The sequence below is a fragment of the Thamnophis sirtalis genome, unplaced genomic scaffold, assembly GCF_051295495.1.
Source record: "Thamnophis sirtalis isolate CommonGarterSnake01/CBP01778 unplaced genomic scaffold, rThaSir2_p1.2 scaffold_3, whole genome shotgun sequence".
Taxonomy (NCBI): Eukaryota; Metazoa; Chordata; class Lepidosauria; order Squamata; family Natricidae; genus Thamnophis; species Thamnophis sirtalis.
The window spans coordinates 25,952,834-25,966,712 of NW_028261383.1; the positions used below are offsets into that span (position 1 = coordinate 25,952,834).

General features: G+C 48.4%; 1 protein-coding gene across 1 annotated transcript in view; it reads right to left on the bottom strand.

Annotated features, from left to right (window-relative positions):
- Positions 1-11,424, bottom strand: part of AGPAT1 (1-acylglycerol-3-phosphate O-acyltransferase 1) — a 54,746-nt gene extending 43,322 nt beyond the window's left edge. The window contains exon 1 of the mRNA XM_087711730.1: positions 11,172-11,424. The gene's annotated coding sequence lies outside the window, so the exon portion shown is untranslated. The remainder of the gene's footprint in view (positions 1-11,171) is intronic.
- Positions 11,425-13,879: the final 2,455 nt, after the last annotated feature.

Sequence of the window (13,879 nt, forward strand, 5' to 3'; positions counted from 1 at the left end):
TTTCCCCCAAAATTAGGCAGGGTCTTACTTTCTTTTGACAACACCTCCCCCCCCCCCCGAAATAAGCACTTGGCATTATTTTCAGGGAGGTCTTATTATTTTTGAGGTGCAGGAGGTGGCGAGCCACCTCATGGCTGCTGCCGTGTTGCAATATTTTCAGAAAGGGCTTATTTTGGGGGACAGTTTACTTTAGTGCATGCGCTCAAAAGCCCGATTGGGCTTATTATCTGGGGAGGTCTTATTTTCAGGGAAAGAGGCGATCATCTTGAGGGGCAAAAGATGGGGTGACAGAGAGAAACCTCAGCCACTTGCCTTCAGGTTAAGGCCTAGGTTGACATAATATTACATGATATGACATGAAAAGAATGTCCCAATATGGACAGGAGCTGCCACAAAGAAGAAGGTGTCAACCTATTCTCCAAAGCACTTGGAGGCAAGACAAGAAACAATGGTTAGAAACCGATGAAGGAGAGATACAACCTAGAAGTAAGGAGAAACTTCCTAACAGTGAGAACAATCAACCAATGGAACTGCTTGCCTTCAGAAGTTGTGGGTGGTCCATCACTGGAGGTCTTTAAGAAGACACTGGACAGCCATTTATCAGAAATGTTATAAGGTCTCCTGCTAGAACAGGGGGTTGGGCTAGAAGACCTTCAACATCCATTCCAACTCTATTCTGTTGCCTTCTCTTCTGTTCTCCTCTACTCCAGTGTTTCCCAATGACTTTAAGCTGCGGGGACTTCAGCTTCCAGATTTTCTGGGAGTTGAAGTCCACGCAGCTTATAGCAATAGCAGTAGACTTATATACCGCTTCATAGGCCTTTCAGGCCTCTCTAAGCGGTTTACAGAGAGTCAGCATATTGCCCCCAACAATCTGGGTCCTCATTTTACCCACCTCGGAAGGATGGAAGGCTGAGTCAACCCTGAGCCGGTGAGATTTGAACCGCTGACCTGCTGATCTAGCAGTAGCCTGCAGTGCTGCATTTAACCACTGCGCCACCTTGGCTCCTAAGCTTAAAGTGGCCAAGATTGGCAAACTTAACTCTTCAACTCTACTCGGTGGTTCTGCAACCCAACAAGAGAGACACAGACTTCAGAGGATAATTAGAACTGCAGAAAAAACAATTACTACCAACCTGCCTTCCATTGAGGACCTGTACACTGCACGAGTCAAAAAGAGGCCCATGAAAATATATACAGACCCCTCACATCCTGGACATAAATTGTTTCAACTCCTACCCTCAAAACAACGCTATAGAGCACTGCACACCAAGACAACTGGACACAAGAACAGTTATTTCCCCGAATGCCATCACTCTGCTAAACAAATAATTCCCTCACCACTGTCAAACTATTCACTAAGGCTGCATTGCTATTACTATTAAGCTCCTCATCGTTCCTATCACCCATCTCCTCCCACTTATGACTGTAACTTTGTTGCTTGTATCTTTACAATTTATATTGATATTGATTGTTTCCTGATTGCTTATTTGTACCCTATGATTATCATTAAGTGTTGTACCTTATGATTCTTGAGGAATGTATCTTTTCCTTTATGTATACTGAGAGCCTATGCACCAAAGACAAATTCCTTGTGTGTCCAATCACGCTTGGCCAATAAAGAATTCTATTCTATTCTATTCTGCTCTACTCTAAACACCATAGCTATATTGGGAAGAAGAAGCAAGAACCTCATCAAACATGTCAATTGCAGGGGTCCCCAACCTGTGGGCCACAGTCCACTACTGGGCCATTGCTTATTCGTAACCGAGTCTCGCTCGTGTGTCGCATTTGCTTGTGGTGCGAGTAACGGATGCTCACCTGCCCCTCCCACAAAACCATCTTCTCTTTCTCCCTTCCCCGACTCCAGGCCACCAACCCTGGAACTGTGGTCCACCAAACCAGTAACGTTTATCCCTGAACCACTGTCAACTTGCCAATTAGCTCCAGGAGAGGTATGGAAGTTATTCAATGAAGTCATCAATTCTCTCCAGAGGGACAGAGAAATCAGAAAGAGATTTCATCTCGGTGATTAACAGAAAAGGGAGTGAGAAAGGACAGCCAGTCATTTCATGTAAATGTCATTTACGTTAACGAAATATTAATAGGACTCCCTACATATGGGATAAATTATACCCTTTGGTCACATTAACAATTAAAACAAGACAATAAGTCCTGGAGAAATTCTGGAGGTTACACCCATACCATTTAAAGGGCTTGTGTGATATCAGCGTCACCTAGTATGCCCTTCCAACCCAGGATTTTAAATTACTAAATAGAAAAACAAAGGATATACAAGTAGTCCTACAAGCTCATAACTATTATTTTTTGAGTTTTGTTATATTCCTTCATTGATTCTTGTTTCTTTCCTCTATCCACCTATATCATTTATCCCATATCTGGTAGAATTCTGATTCTTTTTTTCCATGGATTTCTTTAGTTAGTTTCTCCATTTCAGCACAATCCATAACCTTTCTTATTATTTCATCTTCGCTTGGAGTTAATTTGTTTTTCCATTTCTGGGCAAAGGCAATCCTTGCCACCGTAATTATATGTAGTATTAAATACTGGATATTTTTTTTTTTTGTATTTCACAGGCATTATTCCTAATTAAAAAAAACCTTCAGGTTTCTATTCTATTTTAACCCCCGTTATTACCTCCAGCCAATTTTTGATCCTTTTCCAAAAAATTTTAGGCCAGATCCTGAAGATGAAACTCAAATACTTTGGCCATCTAATGAGAAGGAAGAACTCACTGGAGAAGAGCATAATGCTGGGAAAGATGGAGGGCAAAAGAAGAAAGGGATGACAGAGAATGAGGTGGCTGGATGGAGTCACTGAACCAGTAGACGTGAGCTTAAATAAACTTAAAGAGGATGATAGAGGACAGGAAGGCCTGGATGAACATTGTCCATGGGGTCACAATGGGTCGGACATGACTTCGCAACTAACAACAACACTACTCTTTCAGAAAACTACCAGAAGCAAAACTCAGTTCCCACCATTACAGGGATAAAACTTTGTTGTGAACTTTTTACAACTAACCATGATCCATAGCCCTGTGACGGCGCGCTTCACTTAAGCTGTAATAATTGAGGTTCCAAAATGTAAAATGTCCTCCTACTTCGGTCGTTCAACTGGTCTATTTGTGTGTGTTGGGATCATTGTTGTGACCTGGTTACCTATCCTTTTTCCAAACACAGTGAATGTTTGCTTAACACGCTCAATAAGGACATGACCCTACTACACTGTTTGGAATACTGCTTTTATTTGTTAATTGTATCTCCATCTATTGATTCTGAACCAGTCACTTAGATAACATTCTGATCTCATTCCAGATTACAGATCATCTGGTAAGGTTCAGAAGCATTCCATCCTCTCTTGTAGGTTACTAAGAGGAATAGAAATGGCAAGGATAGCGTCATAGGCCACCATCTCAATTAATAACTAAGTTTTGATAAAGGAACAATATACTGACCTACAGTTTGCTCAATCGTAATTTAAAAACCCATGTTTGGCTCAGCTAACAGACTACATTAAAAAGGTTTATACATCACGTACTCAGCCATATCCAAGCAAACCCCATTATGGTTTAAAAGTTATATTAAGTACTGCATGCTGTGAGAAGCCAGTCTATTATGGTTTATTCATCAGAACTTAATTAAAAATGACGGATCACAATGCACGAATATAATCAAGTTGTCTAATCGAGAATAGCGTTTAGAGCAATTTGGCATAGTCAGCTGCACAAATTTAAATTACAATCTTGTAAACTTGCCAAAGGGGTGGGGTCTTGCCCCATCGCTGTGCAACAGATGCCATATTCTACTGGCCTTCCACTGCAACCGCAAAAGGAAAAGTGAATTTAATTGTGTCTACCTAAGAGCAATGATAAGGCCATTATAATCCTCGACTTGCGACTACGATCGGGAACGGAATTTCGATTGCTAAATGATTGTTAAATGAGTCTTGGCTCGATTTTATGACCGTTTTCTTTACCATGATGGTTAGGCAAATCACTGCGGTTGTTAGGTCTCAAATGATGATCACGTAACCCCAGGGTGCTTCAACTATGGTTAAATGCATGCTGGTTGCCATGTTCTTGAATTTTGATCCCGTGACCCGGTTGTAAGTGTGAGGAACTGTCACTAGGAACATGTCTGCCGAGTCCACCGCTCTGGCGTCCGTACAGGGAAAACAGCCAAAAAAGGGAGAAATTGGCCTCAGAAATTGAGCTGGAGAGAGGCCAGGGTCTGAGCAATTTCCTCGGGGGCCTGGCGCTGGCAGCAGACTGGAGAGATATTGCTCTCCAAGGCTGCTCTTTGAGAAAGACGCCGACGCCGCCCGGGAGCCGCTCGGGAGACGCCGCGACCCAGCTGATGACCCAGCTGGCCTTGGAAGGCATCGGAGAGCGTTCCGAGCGCTCGGAGTGTTGGAGAGCGTTTGGAGAGCGCTTGGGAGGCCAGGGTACGAACGACCTCTTGGGGGTCCGACGCTGGCCGCGGTCTGAGAGCCAGCTGGCCGGAGAGAGCTTCGACCGGCCGGAGAGAGCTTCGAGTGTGCTTTGCAGCTGTTGGGCGGGCGGAAATGGCGGCGCTTCGCTGAAGGCTCCGCTTCGGCGTTTTTGGACCTAGGCGTCTCAGGCATTGACAAACAACTCCGGACCAGCGTTTTGCGAACTTTTACGGTCCTAGCCTTGGCCCTATTCCCTCTGCTGATCGAGAGGACCCTGGTGTTTACTGCTTCCGGAGGATTACTGTTATTAAAGGAGGTGGGTGACTCGAATGAGGCTGGGGAGGCAAGGCAGCTTGTAGGGCAGCCTGCCGACGAAATGCTGGAAAAATCACGAGCAACATCCCCAACATCTCTAAAATATAATACAAATAACTTACCCGGAAAGCCTAAGACCCAGGGAGCCAAAAATAGATCAGCTGGCGCTAGGGACTACCTCTGGAGTAGAACTGTGGATTGGAAATGGCGGTGGCGCTCTGTGGGGGCTCCGTCGCTTGTTCCATTTTCTAGCTATGCTGGCTTGCGATGGGAGCGACCCACGACTGTGCACCCATCCCCAGGACTATCTTTGGGCCGTCAGGACGCTGCAGCCTCGGATTACGGAGGCTTGGGCGACTCTGGCGGATTCCGGGCTGCATCTTTTGTACCAGCTGTTTGGCGGCGAGGGGGAGAATATCAACGTGGTGGCAGTGGCATTGTACTTTGGCGTCCTTATCGCCTCCCCACCCCTGCCCCCTGTTTGCTTACAGGAGGACTGTGGAACTGGGGAGACCACCCCTGGAAGCCTGAACTCGCACCTTAAATTAACGAACTTGCGCATTTTATAATTTCTTTCCTTTTCTTTTATCTTTTTCTTCCTCCTTTGCATGGGTTATGTATGAGATACGTATGAGATGATTGAATGGCCCACTTTTTATGATCATACTGTTGTAAATTTTGTGTTTTTTAACTTTTACGTGGGGACTGTTTGGGGGAGTGTTTGAGTATGTATGATTCGGAGGACCTGCCGGGAGTTGCGGGGGCCATGGGGGTGGCTGAGGGGACCAGAGACACGGGAGAGGGTCGGGGTATTGCGGTCGTAACAGGGAGGGGCAGATACGGCGGGGACTTTAGGGCAGGCCATTACCGGGGAAGGAGGGTTCGCTACATCACAGAGATCCCTCCTTCCGGCCCTAGGAGCCCCACTCCAAGACCAGATGGCGCAAGTAATCAGGACCCTGGTCTCAGGCTGTTGTCGCTAAATGCCAGGTCTGTTGTACATAAAGCACCTCTCGTCCGGGACTTAATTTTAGACGAGAGGGCAGACCTGGCATGTATTACTGAGACCTGGCTGGGCCCAGAGGGAGGAGTCCCCCTTGTAGAACTGTGCCCAGAAGGATTTCAGGTGCTGCATCAGCCGAGAGCCCAGGGAAGGGGTGGAGGTGTGGCCGTTGTTATCCGGGAGTCGTTAGTTCCTCGTAGGGTCCCTGCTCCGGAGATTGTCGGGTGTGAGTCTTTGCTGTTAAAGTTGGACCTCAAGGGTCAAGTGGGTTTGCTGCTAACGTACCTGCCTCCCAACAGCGTTGCAGCAGCCCTCCCCTCGCTCCTCGAGTCAGTAGCCGAGCTGGCGATTGAGTTCCCTAGGTTGATGGTCCTGGGGGACTTTAATTTGCCGTCGCTCGGTGAAAACTCTGATGGGGCGCAGGAGTTCATGGCTTCCATGACAGCCATGGGCTTGACTCAAGTAATCCGAGGCCCAACCCATTCAGCGGGACACATGCTTGACCTCGTATTTCTCTCGGAGCAGTGGATGTGTGATCTTGGTCTGAGGGGGAGTGACATCATACCCCTGTCGTGGTCAGACCATTGCCTACTGAGGCTCGACTTCCGAAGGCCAAACCCCCACTGTAGGGAGGAGGAACCGACCAGGTGGTTCCGCCCCAGGCGTCTTATGGAGCCAGTAAGGTTCCAGACAGAGCTTGGGGTTATTCCTGATACTTTCGCCCACAGTCCGGTAGAGACTCTGGCTGCTGCGTGGCATTCGGCAGCGTCAGAGGCCCTCGACCGGATTGCGCCACTGCGGCCCCTCCGAGGCGGCGGATCCCGGAGACCTCCTTGGTTCACCGAGGAGCTCCGGGAGATGAAGCGCCGGAGGAGATGCCTAGAGCACCGCTGGAGGTCCGATAAGTCCGCAGCGAACCGAGCAATGGTAACCACCTGCACCAGGGAATATACTAGGGCACTTAGGGCAGCCAAAAGATCACACATAGCCTCCCTGGTCGCATCCGCTGAGTCCCGCCCAGCCGCCCTGTTTAGGATAACCCGCTCCCTATTGAACAAAAGGGAGGCGGGGGAACCCTTGCAGGGCAGAGCTGAAGAATATGCCCAATTCTTAGCGGACAAAATTGCTCGGTTTCGGACGGACTTGGACTCCACACCCGCAGTTCCAGCCGAGACTCAGGGGGATCAAGTTCAACAGCTCTGGGTTGAGTTTCAGGAGGTTACCCCCGGGGATGTGGACAAGGCCATGAGAGCTGTGAGTTCCTCCACCTGTGCTCTGGATCCGTGTCCCTCATGGCTGGTTTCTAACTGCAGTGAGGTGACACGAGGCTGGATCCAGGCGGTTGTAACCGCCTCTCTTCGGGAGGGGAACTTCCCCGCCGCACTAAAAGCGGCGGTGGTGAGACCCCTTCTGAAGAAGCCATCCCTAGATCCAGCTGTCCTTAACAACTACCGCCCGGTCTCCAACCTCCCCTTTCTGGGGAAGGTTGTTGAGAAGGTGGTGGCCTTCCAGCTCCAACGGTCCTTGGAGGAAGCAGACTACCTAGACCCCTTCCAGTCAGGCTTCAGACCCGGTTACAGCACTGAAACCGCATTGGTCGCATTGATGGATGATCTTTGGAGAGCCAGAGATGAAGGACATCCCTCCATCCTGGTCCTCCTTGACCTCTCAGCGGCTTTCGATACCATCGACCATGGTATCCTTCTGCGAAGACTGCGGGAGGTGGGAGTGGGAGGCACCGTGTTACGGTGGTTCTCCTCCTACCTCTCGGACAGGTCGCAGTCGGTGTTAGTGGGAGGGCAGAGATCGTCCCCAAGGCCCCTGAAATATGGGGTGCCGCAGGGTTCGGTCTTATCCCCCCTACTATTTAACATTTACATGAAACCGCTGGGAGAGATCATCCGTAGGCACGGGATTAGATACCATCAATACGCGGACGATACTCAATTGTATCTGTCCGCCCCGTGCCAAATCAATGAAGCGGTTGACGTAATGGACCGGGGGCTTGAAGCCGTCATGGACTGGATGAGGATTAACAAGCTTGTGCTCAACCCAGAAAAGACCGAGTGGCTGTTGTGTTTCCCTCCCAAAAATTTGGCCACTAATCCAACACTCAGGCTGGGGGGTCAAATTTTACACCCCTCAGAGAGGGTTCGCAACTTGGGAGTCCTCCTGGATCCACAGCTGTCATTCGACCATCATATAGCGGCTGTGACCAGGGGGGCATTCGCCCAGGTACGCCTGGTGCGCCAGTTGCGACCCTACCTGAATCGGGAGGCCCTCACAACAGTCACTCGGGCCCTCGTGATTTCTAGGCTGGAATACTGCAACGTGCTCTACATGGGGCTGCCCTTGAGGTGCATCCGGCGACTTCAGCTAGTGCAGAACGCAGCCGCGCGAGTGATCGCGGGTGCACCCCGATTCACCCGCATTACACCTATCCTCCGCGAGCTGCGCTGGCTACCTGTCGATCTCCGGATGCGCTTCAAGGTGCTACTGATCACCCATAAAGCCCTACATGGCAGTGGATCTGGATACTTGAGAGACCGCCTTCTGCCAATTACCTCCCTACGACCTATAAGATCTCATAGGTTAGGCCTCCTCCGTACTCCATCGGCCAGCCAGTGTCGGCTGGCAACTACAAGGAGGAGGGCCTTCTCAGCAGCGGCCCCGACCCTTTGGAACGAGCTCCCCGTAGAGATTCGTACCCTCTCCACCGTCCAGGCCTTCCGCACAGCCTTGAAGAACTGGCTCGCCCGTCAGGCCTGGGGATAAGGACCATTACCCCGCCCGAATGTTGTATGCATGTTGCTTATTATTTTATTATGTGTTGTCGTCTTAGTGTTGTATTCCCCCCTCCCTGGTTTTCTGTGAGCCGCCCTGAGTCCCCTCAGGGAAAAGGGCGGCCTACAAATAAATCAATTCTAATTCTAATTCTAATTCTACTAAACAAATGGTTGTTAAGTGGAGGACTCCATGTCCTCATTTAAAACTTTTATATTGCAAATAGTGGGAAGTAGAGAGGTAGTCCTCGACTTACAAGAGTACTTTTAGTGACCATTCAAAGTTACAATGGCACTGGAAAAATTGACGTATGACCATTTTTCATACTTACGACCATTGCACCATCTCCATAGTCAAAATTCAGAGGCTTGGCCACTGGTTCATATTTATGAAAGCTGAAGTGTCCCAGAGTCACCTTTTGCAGCCTTCTGACAAGCAAAATCAATAGGGCAGCCAAATTCACTTAACAACCATGTTGTTAACTGCAGGGATTCACTTAACAACTCTGGCAAGAAAGGTTGTAAAATGGGGCAAGGACTTACCTATGCTCCTCACCTACATAAATGAACTCGGTGGCCTTAAGATATGTGGACTTCAACTCCCAGAATTCCTCAGCCAGCCATGGTTGAGCAACAGTGGTCTAGACAGGCTTTCTCTTCTATATCACCCATCTCTCTCTATTTTTTTTCCAATGCCTTCGAGACACTGTTGACTCCTGCGAACTGCCTGGACAAGTCCCTGCAGTTTTCTTGCCAATGCTTTCGGAAGTTCCAGTAGCTTTGCAACTGCCGCTTTCTTTCTTCCTGGGGGCTGAGAAAGAACGAGTTTAGCCCAACGTCTTGAGCTAAACCCTTGTGCCTAAGATAAGACTAGAACTCATGTGCCTAAGCCCTTGTGCCTAAGATAAGACTAGAACTCATGGACTCCCAGTTTGTAGCCTGGTGTCTTAACCCTCCTACCAAATTGATTCTCCAGCTACCCTTCCTTATTTGTCCTCTCTGAAAGGCATCCAGCCCATTAAGTCACCGGAAAATCCAGGAGGGCCTTAATTCAACTCTTGCAACACTTTTACTCACATGTAAAGATCTTACATTCCTACTCAGAGGCAGTCTTGAGCAATCCTTCAGCTAGGAGCCTTAGATTTCCCCGCACCGGAAGACTTTTTATCTAGTAAGGATCTTGTAAGGGTGGCTGAAACACACAAAATACTTCAAATTCCCCCCAAAGCGGCATGTAAGTAATAACGAGGGTACTTATTACTTTCCCATTATTAGAAGAGTATTCTTATTGCTCCCTCATGATTGCTATGGATATTTTTATTAGCACGGTTTTTTTTTAAAACCAATTACCCCTTCTAATGCTGGATGTTGCAAGACTCCAAAGTAGCACAGCGAAGCCCATATACATTGCTTTAATTTTAGCATTGCACAACACTCCATCTTTCCAGGAAATATCTAGCTACTACACAACACGGCTCCAAAAACTTCCTCATTAGACACGTCTGTCAAAATTCAAGAGCCTTAGGTTTAAAATCCCAGGTAAGCCAAGGCAAATTGGTCTTCCAAATAGGATTTTTCAGTCGATAAAATGGGGTTGATCAATGCCATCCCAGTTAAGGCTTTTGCAAGAATTCAGGGCCCTTGGTTGCTCAGGATCACCATTAAAGGAAAAGAGAAACCACTGAAGAAAACCAGAGGCCATTCGCAAAGCCTTGCCCAAAAGCCAGCCCAAAACCACAATAACTCGCCCATCCCAAACACACTCACGGGATGTTTATCTTTTCGTAATCAATGCACTCAGCTCCTTCTATGCCACAAACTGCAAGACACTCACTCGAACATGATGCAAATATTATTTTCCAGGTCGTGAGCTGCATTATACCAACCTAGTTTTCCAGACCACCCCCCCCCGTCACTTCAACCTCTTTTCTCGCCTCCCAATTCCATCTCATGACTGTTTCACAACCCCCCCTTCTCAAATCTCCCTATTTTAATTTATTTTTAACTTTCTAGTCCTTGTGACTTCCAAGACCTCCCTCCCTCCTAAGACTTCTTCTCGGCTGCCTGCCCACCTTAAAGAGAAGCCCCCACTGGAAATGGGGTTTTGCTGCTTCCATCACCGCCAACCCCCCCCCCCACAAGTCGCCCCACGATTCCTCCTTCCAGATCTCCCCCCCCCCCAATAAACCTCCAGGAACCCCACTGCAACCTTCCCTCCCACCCTCTTCTGCTTTTCTCAACTACTGACCTAGATCCCTACCCTGAAAAAGGGGAGAGGGGGAGCAGCAGCAGGCCTTGGAACCCCAAAAATACACAACTGGGTGGACCTGGAGGGAGAAGAGAGCACAGCTGACTTATTATCCCTGGATACAGGCAGAGAGCATGTATGCCAAGCAACGTCCGGCTAAGATCCAAGGCGGGGAGGGAGGGGAGTGTCATATGGCGATCAATTCCGGAGTCTAGAAACATCCAATGGCCGGAATGTGGCAATCCAGCCCACGTCCCTTCTGATTACACCCCCCCCTAGCCCCCCACCCCTATTCTTAGGGAATGATGGGAGTTGAAGTCCAAACTCCACGCACCCCCCCACCCACCCCCGCCCGGCTTTTACATACCTGGCTGCGTGCCCCGCTTTCGGGGGGGCGGGCGAGTGGGAAGCCGGCGTCGGGGCTCCTGGAGACCCCCTTCTCCGTTCACCCCCCGCGCTTCCACAGCCAGGCCATGGCGGAGCCGCCGGCTTCAGAGATGCGCTGGAGAAGGAGACGGCGGAGGAGAAGGAGAAGCCGGGAGCGCAGAGCCGAGGGAGGGGGGGAGGCGGGCTTAGATGCTGCTCCAGCTCTTGGGCGGCGGTGGCCTCAGCCCGGCGTGGGCCACTTCCTCGGGGGCTCCGCCGAGCGGCAGGAAATGGAATGTCGAAGTGGTGGGGGGGCGCTCTGACGGGCAGCGATGGGCACCAATGGCGACGGCGGGTCCTTCCTCCTTGTCGTTTGTCCCCACCCCGTGACCAGCGTCTCTCTCGCCTCTCTCTCTGACTCTCTCTTCCCCCCCCCCCGCCCGCCCGCGGCTGTTCCTGCGGATGGCGCGCTCCTCCCTCCCGCCACCTCCGGGTTCTACTTCATTCATTCATTCATTCATTCATTCATGCCGGGCTGTTTGCTTTACACCCACCCTCCCCCCGGCAGGCCAGCTCCGTTCCAGCGGTTCACTCATCGGTCCCGAAAAACAAGAGGAGGGAGGGAGAGACACGCGGGGATGCTGGGGAGCTTGACGTTTTCAGGCGGTGTGACACGCCCGAGACTCTCTCTTCCGTCGCCGAGAGGATCGCCACCCGGCTGAATCGCAATCCTTGGCTAAATCCCCCCCCCTCTCTCTCTATCTCTCTATCTCTCTATCTATCTCTCTATCTATCTATCTATCTATCTATAATTCACTCACTCTGTCTATGTGTCTGTATCTCTCACACACTCTGTCTCACTGACTCATTCACTCATTCACTCTATCTGTATCTCTCTCATTCACTCTATATTTCTGTATCTCTGTATGTGTATGTGTGTATCTTTCTCACTCTCTGTCTCTCTCTGTCTGACTCTCATTCTCTATCTCTCTCATTCTCTGAATAGCTCTCTCTCACTCTGTCTGACTCATTCTCTGTCTCCGTATCTCTCTCTCTCTGTATCTCTCTCACTCTCTCTGTCTCTCTCTGTGTGACTGTATCTCTGTCTGTCTCTCAAGCGCCATCCTTGCTGCAAGATCCAAAGGCAGCTTTTAAAAAAATATATTATTTGCCAAGTGCCTTAAAGCCTGGCTTTTTCCAGGGAGAATTGTGAAATATCCTTGCCGGGTGTGTGATTTTTTTTTCCACCTTGGAAAATTGATGAAAAATCCCTAACCATCATTAAGAAGTTGCCCCAAAATTGGGGTAGGGAAAGGAAGAGACTGAAAGACGCAGACTTCCAAATTAGGCTGAAATTATGAGGCAACGAGGAATGCTCGGAGTTGTAGTTTAGCAACAGGTAAGAGGGCCCATTGATTCCCCCCCCCTCCTTGTGGGTAGTCCTCACCTTCACAACCACAATGGAACCCAGCATTTTTCTTACGAAGTGAAACATTGGTTAAATGAATTTGGCCCCTTTTCTTGCCACAGTTGTTAATTGCTGCTGTTGAGGGAATTGCTGGATTTACAATCCAGCCTAACTCGGTTTCTAATAGCAATAGCATTTAGACTTATATACCGCTTCACAGTGCTTTTACAGCCCTCTCTAAGTGGTTTATAGAGTCAGCATATTCCCGAACAATTTGGGTCCTCATTTTACCCACCTCGGAAGGATGGAGGGCTGAGTCAACCTTGAGCCTGGTGAGATTCAAACTGCCAAATTGCAGGCAGATGGCAGTCAGCAGAAGTAGCTTGCAGTACTGCATTCTAACCACTGCACCACTGTGGTTAAGTGAATTGTTAAGCGAATCACAGCAGTTGTTAAATTAGTAACAAGGTTGTTGAGGCAGGGACTCTGATTTCCCCATGGACTTTGCTTGTCAGAAGGTCGCAAAAGGGTGACCCCGTGACCCCAGGATACTGCAACGGTCATAAATGTGAGTCAGTTCCCAAGAATTTTCATCATGTGACCATGGGGATGCTACAACAGTTGTAAGTGTGAAAAACGGTCATAGGTCGTTTTTTTAGTGCCATAACTTCAAGCGGTCACTAAGAGGACCGTTGTAAGTTGAGGACTATCTGTATTATAAATCATTCCAACATTAGGTCGCAAGAAACTGTAGAGACTCACCATTCAAGGGAAAAGAAATCATTTTATACCAAACACCATAAATAATTAAATTCTTGTTGAGTTACTTGTTTGGGGGGCGGGCGTACAAATTGAATGAACGAATAACATTATAATTCAGCTCTAAATTCATGGAAGGAAATATACTGCTTTGTATTCTTTTCCTTCCCTTTCCATCTTTTTCTTCCTTTGTGCTTACTTTTTAGAAAACTTGTGGTTTTACTATTCTATCCCTTGTTTTGAGATTATTTACCAGTACATGCCTATCCATAAATGGGGATAATGAAATGAGATACATGAAATGAGAAGGCAAATAGAATATTGAGATGTGAAAAACACTGTGAAAACAAATGTAAACCTACTATATACCAACACCAGTTACTGAATCTCCACATACCTTTCTCTCCTTGAAAATCATCATTGTCCGCATATGTCCATACTCTGGTTTATGTATTTATTCTTTGACCAGGAAAAGCGGCTAATGAATCTGAATTTTTCAAGATATAAACCTTATCTTCTCATTATTTGCAAAGCAGGTTTGC